The sequence below is a fragment of the Ochotona curzoniae genome, unplaced genomic scaffold, assembly GCF_017591425.1.
Source record: "Ochotona curzoniae isolate NIBS_2020 unplaced genomic scaffold, NIBS_Ocur_1.0 patch380, whole genome shotgun sequence".
In the NCBI taxonomy this organism is placed as follows: Eukaryota; Metazoa; Chordata; class Mammalia; order Lagomorpha; family Ochotonidae; genus Ochotona; species Ochotona curzoniae.
This window is the reverse complement of record NW_024466951.1, coordinates 1-6,858: the sequence shown is the minus strand read 5'-3', so window position 1 is coordinate 6,858 and position 6,858 is coordinate 1.

Below are 6,858 nucleotides of genomic sequence, written 5' to 3'. Positions count from 1 at the left end.
TAACAATATCACTCAAATACAGTTTATTTAATATATTTAATTATCATTATAATGTAGTCTTATATTTTATTTTAATATATGTTATATAAATGATCACAAACACAATAGACAAAACATGCAACGTTAATCACGGTAGATAAGACAATATGTAAAATATTGAGGAAAAAATAAAACAGTTGTTTCTGTGCTCATAATCTGACTTCTAATTTTATTTCACTGAGATACCATTTATTAATGATCTATTACTTTGGATATTTTTAATATTTATTTTATTTTTATTGGAAAGTCAGACATACAGAGAGGAGGAGAGACAGAGAGGAAGATCTGCCATCCGTCGATTCTCTCCCCAAGTGGCTGCAACAGCTGGAAATGTGCCAATCTGAAGTCAGGAGCCAGGAGCCTCTTCCAGGTCTCCATGTACCTTCAGGGTCCCAAGGCTTTGGTCCATCCTCCACTGCTTTCCCAGGCCACAAGCAGGGAGCTGGATGGGAAGTGGAGCTGTGGGGATTAGAACCGGAACCCATATGGGATCCTGGCCTGTTCAAGTCGCCAGGCCACCGTGCTGGGGCCTAAATCTATTTTTATTTATTTGAAATGCAGAATGACAGAGAGATAGAGGAACATCGTTCATCTGCCAAAACTTCTAGGTCTGGGCCTTGAGGAAGCCAGGAGCTCAGAATTCAATGCAGGTCTTTCATGTGGGTAGCAGGGACCCCACGACTTGAGCCAGCACTTGCAGCCTTCCTCAGGTGAGCATGAACAAGAAGCTGGATCAGAAGAGGAGCCAGGATCTTTGGGATTCTGATACTGGATGCAGATGTCCCATCACCAGCCTCTGTAGACTATTTTTCTATCTGATAAGGTGTAGTCATCCCTCACAAAAAGCTTAAGAGCCCTTTGAAAACAGTGTAAGAAAAAAATTCAGGATGGAAAAGTTTGCTTTGGTGTGAGAAGCACTTTGTGTTGCAAATTAAAACAGGAATCTGGGGGACTGGCATGGTGGCTGAATGGATTAATCCTCCACCTGCCATTGCCAGCATCCCTTAAGGACACAGGCTCTGGTCCTGGCTGCTCCACTTGTGCTCCAGCTCCCTGCTTGTGGATGAGGAGAGTAGCGGAGGACAGCTCCGGCCCTTGGCTTCTCTACCCATGTGGACTTCCTACATTGAGCTCCCAGCGCCTGGTTTTGGATCCGCTCAGCTCTGGCTGTTACAGCCATTTGGGGATAGAAATCAGTGAATGAGAATCCTTCTCTCTCTCTGTCTAGCCTACTCTATGTAAATCAGCCTTTCAAATAAGAAAGAAATCTTAAAAACAAAACACAGGTATTTGGTAGAATTTGAATTAACCTTGGCCATCCCTGAAGTTTGCTTCCGTTTTTCACATGCTGCCTACTTCTGCAAATGTTACCCACTTTGGATAATACACCTTTCCATTTTTTATACTTTGGGCTAGAATTGTTTTTCTTTCAAGGTTTCTGTCTCAAAGGGCCTGTCACCTTTCACAAATCCTCCAGGTAAACTGCAGAGCCCCACCTTTTTCTACAGAGATCTGCACCTGTGCTGTGAGTGTTACAGGTCCTGGTTTTCTTAGGGCTACTCAGGTTGCAAGTGATAAAACAACCCTTGCCCCCAAAAAGGGCTGTGAGAGGGATTTAGGGCATGCAGGCTGGAGCTGGGCAACTCCAGGCTCCCGGCCTCACAATCAGCGATGTGATCTTTGACCAAGGCCGACTGTCTCTGCTTTCCTGTAAGTGACGAGATCATTCTGTCACACATCTCTCTCCCTGGCTGGAAATGACTACTGCAACCTTAGCCATATGTTTTTCTGATGCCATAGTTTGTCAGAGACAAAAATCAAACCCAAAAGGAAGCTGATTGTGTTCAGGCTGATACAGCTGAGTGCCCTGGCCTTGGCAATCACCACGTGCCCCGGAGGGCACTTTTGTCTGGGATCTTTCCAAGGAGGAGAAGGCAAGTTGCACGTGGGTTGGTCTTGCAGCCGTAACTGTTTTGTAATCGGATGGGGGAAACCTCACTGTGTTAGCCAAACAGGAACTATTTATCTCTGTGTCTAACTGGTTTCCAGGCAACATTTTTGAGACAAGGAATGAGAATTTGGAGAGTCTGCATTTGGTCTTGTCCCAGGTGATTGCTGGTTGGGGGCGAGGGGGGGCAGTATAGGGCAGTCCTATCGCAGTCATCTGAGGAAGTGGGTTTTTTGCAGATAACAGGCACGCCCAAGGGGAGAGGCATGTCTCAGCCATCTCCATTTTCCTGCAGTACAGGACTTCACCCTCAGCTGGACTTCCCCGAAAGCGGACAGACACGCTCTGCTCCCAGGAAGGGTCCCTGTGGTCTGTGACTCTTCTGCCCAACTCTGGTCCGTCCTCGTAACCCAGGGGAGAGGGGGTGCTGTAATTCAGCTGCTGCCTGATCCTGATTCCCGTTGTTGGAGTAGCAGAGGGCTGCTGGGTAGATTCAGAGAGTAGCTCCCACAGTGAACACGTTGTAGTAATGTCCTTTCAGTGCAGCTGAAACTTTGAGAACTTTTCCTTGAAACAGAAAGATGCAAACCTTCCCTGAAAATGCTGCTGAAACAACGGCCTCTCATGTCCCAGGCCTGTTCTGCCTCAGAAAACTTGCGCACCCTCCCTTCCTATCTCAGGATCATTTGTAGAACATTGAATCAGCAAATGTCAAGATGCTTCTGTCACATTTCAAGTTCCTTATGCTCTTGCTAGATCCGAAAGATCCCCGAACCACAGACAGACAAGTTCCACATGCAACAATGCAAAAGCAAAGAAACTTTATTGCTAGCTCGAGCTAGGGTCCATGTCTCATCCATCGCAGTGGAGTCTTGACAAGGACCCCACTTGTCTCTTGCAGACTCTTTTTATTCCCTCCTAGTCACATACAACATGTCTCCAGCAAGCAGTCCTTATCTTGGTCACGTGTAACTCATCCTGGCGCAGGCCGCATTCCCGTGCAGACCACATTCCCTTTATGGATGTGCAGATGCCCCTGATTGGCCCATCTCCAAGGTCGTTCCCCCCTGCCCACTCCATCACTCTGAGGAAAATGAAACTTTGAAGTGAAGTGAGACTTAGGCCTACTCCCCGACCTTAGGCCTATCATGGCGTCAGTCCTGTTCTTTATGCAGCAAAGCCAAGCAACGATTACAGAAGCCAAATATAGCGGTTATGCAATGTTAACAGTTGAAAGGCTGCCTTATCACTACTCAGCACTCTTGTATTCCTACTACTATTATATGTTTAACTAGTCTCACCTCTAGACACTAATTTACTATTTATCCCTAATAACCTTTTTTTTTAAATTTTCATTTAGATAATATGGGACTTGGGGAAAGGAAATGAAAGTAAGCCACAGAAGAGATATGTGTTTATTTATTTATAAGTTTTTATTACAAAGTCGGATATACAGAGAGGAGGAGAGATAGAGAGGAAGTGGAGCTGCTGGGATTAGAACTGGTGACCATATGGGATCCCGGCGCATTCAAGGCGAGGACTTTAGCCACTAGGCCACACCACTGGGCCCAATCCCTAATAACCTTTTAACACTACTGTTGTTAAGAGTAAATCCCTGCCACCCAGCCTTGCACCCCCAACTCCACACTCTGTTTTGACATTTTGGGGGTGGTCCTTCCCATCTTCTCATCTCATCTTCCCATTCTACCTCAAATAGGAATGTGGCTTAATGTAGGCTAGAGGTTGTGGAAACTTTTGTTTCCTAATCCCAGAGCGCTAAGGCCTCAGGATTCCTGAATTCCTGAGAAAACACAGCATAAGAGTCAGGTTTCAGGGAACTTGAGATCCTTGAGCCTGTTGGTGCCCAAAGAAGCCACTACCAGTCAGAAGGCTTAGAGCCTAGAATCACGGTTACTTCCTCAGGCTGCTGGTGAGATCTAGATTTTTTCTTTATTTTTTATTTAAAGCTATATTTATTTTTATTGGAAAGATATACACAAAGAAGGAGAGACAGAGAAAGATATTCCATCCAGTGATTCATGCCCCAAGTGACCAAAGCTGTGCCAATCCAAAGCAGAAGCCAGGAGCTTCCCACACAGGTGCAGGGTCCCAAGGCTTTGGGCCATCCTTCACCGCTTTCCCAGGTCACAGGCAGGGAGTTGGATGGGAAGCAGGGCCGCCGGGACACAACTCGACACCCTCATGGGATTCCGGCGTGTGCAAGGCGAGGACTTTAGCCACTAGGCTACTGCACTGAGCTCCTAGGTGCTTTCCTTTAAATTGCAACCCACGTATCACCTGTAGGCCTTGGTGAACTTGGAGAATTTTGTTTATTTGGCTCCAGTATCCCTGGCCTGCAGGAGGTAAAACCACTGTAGATTTTGAGTGCTTTCTTGGGCCTCTCCGGCAGTTCCTGCCCTGGTCACACAAAGCTGTTGTACCTCTTGAGGAGAACTAGCAGACCCCTGACCACACATCTCCTGGTTTAACTGAAGGTTAGTGGGCTTCAACGAAGGCTTGTCCTGGGGAAGACTTTTTCTGTCTCTGGGTTTCATCACTTCCTCTCAGGTCCCTTCTGTTCCTTCCTAAATCCCATAGGCCCTGGACATCACCAAGTAAAACTCCCCGCAAAGTGGGATAAATTGAAGGACTTGTCCCGCACCCTAACCCCACACAACCTTCGTTTTCAGGCCTGCTCAGGCTCCCCTGCATCCTGCTCACAATCCCAACCAATCACGAAGCAGCAAAACCTTCTCCATGGAGATGATCCTGCCATCCCAAGGCTCTTCCCACTTCTAAGGATTCTAGAATTCTTGTCCCAGGACTTGGTCCTCTTTTTGCTGGCTAGGGAGAGAGAGATAAAAAGAGAGAAGAGAAGAGAGGAGAGGAGAGGAGAGGAGAGGAGAGGAGAGGAGAGGAGCGGAGACACAAGCACCCACGCCCGCGTGTGCCTGTACATGTCCCCCAGCTCTGGTACTCCACTGAGCATCTCTTCTCTCATGACATCTGCATCATGAGACAACTTTAGGAGTGTTTCTCCAGCTCGCAGTGATGGAGACCTCCTGTAGCACATGAATGAACCAGCCTGACCAATCCATGCTGGATCAGTCAGCCTCCTACCTGGGAATTTCGTATTAGAACTAAAGATTTTTCTATTGCTATCCTATAATGAATGGGCCCAAAGCTGGACATTCATAGCAGATGGTTCCAGGACATGAAGGGAGGGCCAACTGGTCTACCAAGAAAGACATATATCAGATTATCTCTGCCTGTAAGTCATAGACTGTGACAGTCTTGTCCCTGTCTGGTTCTCTAATGCCGGCCAGTTGTCCTTGCTTTTCTGGTCAATGCTGGCAACCCCCTCTCCTCACCTCCCACTGCAGTCTAATGAGGGCAATGCAAACCCAGCTTGGCGGCTGCTTCTCCACATTGTCTCTTGCTCCTAAGGGCCGTTCTGGTAGGCAGCAGTTTCTTGGGTCGGATCTGGTGACGGGACCCAAGTGCAGCCACCAAGGCCAACGTGCAGCGGATCCAGTGAAATCACACACCCTCCTCACGCCAGGCTGCATTCCCTTCTTAGAGCCAGCTCTCTGCAGTTCTCTTGCTTTGTCGCTTCTTTTTCAATGAGGCTGGTTGGCAAGTGCGTGCGTTAGCAGATGGCAAAACAGGGCACAGGCTGTAGGTTCTCCCTGCTCATGTGCAGGCGGCTCCAGGGTACGCCACAGCTTTCTGCCCTGCTTGTCATCCACAGAGGGCAAGCACCCCTGGTCCTCTCTTCCGGGGCGTCTCGCCCACAGCCGTCCTGTAGTCCCCATTCCTGACACGTCGGGCACCATCCTAACCATTTTACGCTAGCATCTCCCTTGGTCGTGACAGGAGGCAAATCCGATCATTTCTTTCATTTTTCAGGTGTGAGAACTGAGGCTTACACACTGTTCAACCATTTGCTTGAAGTTGGAGCATTTCAATGGCAAATTCGGAACATTGACATGAAAGAAAGAATGCTGAACTTGGATAACTAAATAAGACACAAAACTTGGTTCTACAGAATAGTAGAAGCACAACCTTTGGGAACTCTCTTTTGCCAGTCATAAATAATTTACATCTTTATGAAAATCATTTGCAAATTATTCATCTTACATTAATTAACAACTGATTTAGCACCATACTTTAGGGGGTTTGGGTTCTGATTAAAACACAAGTTCTAAAGGAGCCTGATTTGTTACACCATGTTTTGGCTTAATATTTTTTTTTTATTGGAAAGGTGGATATACAGAGAGGAGAGACAGAGAGGAAGATCTTCCGTCCGATGATTCACTCCCCAAGTGAGCCCGACGGCCAATGCAATGCTATGCCGATCCGAAGCCAGGAGCCTCTTCCGGGCTTCCCACACGGGTGCAGGGTCCCAAAGCCTTGGGCCTTCCTCAACTGCTTTCCCGGGCCACAGGCAGGGAGCTGGATGGGAAGTGGGGCTGCTGGGATTAGAACCGGCGCCCATATGGGTTCCCGGGCGTGCAAGGCGAGGACCTTAACCACTGCGCCACTGTGCAGGGCCCTTGGCTTAATATTAAAGTGCAAGCACCAATCATTTTGATTTCTCTTTGCATTTTGGATTTTTCGTAATTTTGCACTTACTCCCTTTCCTTTTGCTGACAGCCTCATCTATTTCACCTCTTACTGGTTTTGTCTGCTGCTATTATGCGTACCAACGTTCACTCTTCAAGTTCGTGTGCAAATATGTGCATATGGATATATTTATATTGGTCTACTAGCAATTATTTTATTTTTGAAATTTAGTTGCTAAATCATTAAATAGTTATCAGAAACATGTTCTTACCTTCTGATTTTAGGTGGGGATTTAAAAATTTTTT